General features: G+C 41.8%; 1 pseudogene across 1 annotated transcript; it reads left to right on the top strand.

The window, feature by feature from the left end:
- Nucleotides 1-286: 286 nt before the first annotated feature.
- LOC103651427 (glyceraldehyde-3-phosphate dehydrogenase pseudogene) lies at nt 287-1217 on the top strand (annotated as a pseudogene). The gene is made up of 5 exons (NR_161253.1): nt 287-480; nt 583-789; nt 861-884; nt 970-1070; nt 1165-1217. The product of NR_161253.1 is annotated as a glyceraldehyde-3-phosphate dehydrogenase pseudogene (transcript).
- The last annotated feature ends 564 nt before the right edge of the window (nt 1218-1781 follow it).

The following is a 1781-nucleotide window of genomic DNA, read 5'->3' as shown; positions in this document are numbered from 1 at the left end:
CTACAAGCTATGGCCATGTGGGGGAATGACAGACGACTGAAATTTGTTGGGGTGAGTGTAGCACGTTCGTTTTATGTTCAAAACTTACATTCTAGCTAACTCGTTCTACAAGATAATATGTTTTGTTCTCTTATGTCTTTGTCTGTAGGATGCAAAGACTCTTCGAAGGAACTTTGTGATTGATCTGTTAAGTTATGAGGATAATTCGTGCCGATATGCCATCCCTGCAAACATACAACAGAGACTCATCGATATCGCTAAAAAGGATTAGCTGATTAGTTGTCGACATATTTGTCTGTAATTAAAAATTCTAAATTAACTTTTTAGAATTAATTTGTGTGATATTGATAATGTTTTCCACGTATATTTTGCATATTATAGTGATTTTTGTCGTTCCGTATCAATGTTTCATACAAATTTTTTACTTCCATCGCAACGCACGAGCACATATCTATACTATATATTGTTAACAAGGGCCAAGTAAGTTCTGCGCCAAGCATTTAAATTTCACTTCAATTACTTCATAATCTTTTATCTGGTGCATGATAATAAAACTATTTAATTTTTAACAATTTGTTGTAGGCATTGCTTATGGATTGTGGGGAATGGAACCACTCTGTTCAACAATCTGACTGTTGACTTGATGGATCAGATTATGGATTTTCCTGTTGACCCAATCATGGCAGCTAAGGCCTATAAGTATAAAGCAGAAATACTTCTTAAGGAATACTTGCTAGCAGATTCATATGTTCTATACACTTCTGTGCTCGCGGGGCTTCTGATGTGCAAGTTGGTACTGTTATTTTTACTGATTGTTTTTTATGGCTTGGTTGCTTGTGTTTGTGCTCTGGTATATGCAGCCAAGATCAAGATTGGGATCAATGGTGAGTTCGCATCCTCCAATCTGAGTTGTGATGTATTTGAGTTATGCCAGTCGTGTGGGTTTTTATCGTTTTTTTGTTGGTGCAGGGTTCGGTAGGATCGGAAGGCTGGTGGCCAGGGTGGCCCTACAGAGTGACGATGTCGAGCTCGTCGTCGTGAACGACCGCTTCATCAGCACCGACTACATGGTATGGTCCCTCGGCTATTGTGTCTCGTCGGCCAAGAAAGGACATTTGCAAAGAACAAACAAAGAAGCAATCCCTCTATATCTATATATGGCAGCTGGGCTGATGAGGTGTGAAATATGTGTGGTGGTTTCGGCGTGGGAGGACCGCGAAAGGCGATGCCTTTCAGCAGCATGATCCAGGAGATGAAGGGCGAGATCGGCGCCATCGTGTCGCGCGGCGTGCTACGGTTCCGGCCAGGGGGCCACGCCGGGGCCGGGCGAGCGCCGGCAGCCGAGCTGGACGAGGCGCCGTGGGAGGGCTGCTGGGCGCAGTTGCCTCTCGATCTTCTGCGTATGATTAATACCATGGGGTATTCTTATTTTACTTAGTTTTGATGGTTCACATACCACAACAGCCAAATAAACAATCTACATTAATCAGTTTTTTGTCAATCTAAATAATGAAATAGTTATTATTAATACCATGGGATATTCATTTCATATTGTTCATTACTACCCACATGCCCTGTCTCTTCTGAGGGTAATAATAAAGGATAATCATGACCAATGCTCTGATTTGGTAATGCAGAGTGATATAGAGATGGTTCTACCAATCATGGTTGGAGGTTACACAGACTTCTTTTGTTCTATGCTCCATACAAGGAATTGTGGATTCATCTTCCGAGGGTCGTAGACTCCGATCAATCCAAATTGATATGTGTTTTCTTGGTCA

This window comes from Zea mays, chromosome 3 (assembly GCF_902167145.1).
Source record: "Zea mays cultivar B73 chromosome 3, Zm-B73-REFERENCE-NAM-5.0, whole genome shotgun sequence".
Classification (NCBI taxonomy): Eukaryota; Viridiplantae; Streptophyta; class Magnoliopsida; order Poales; family Poaceae; genus Zea; species Zea mays.
Note: the sequence above shows the minus strand (reverse complement) of the source record. Positions and strands in the feature narration are given on the sequence as shown.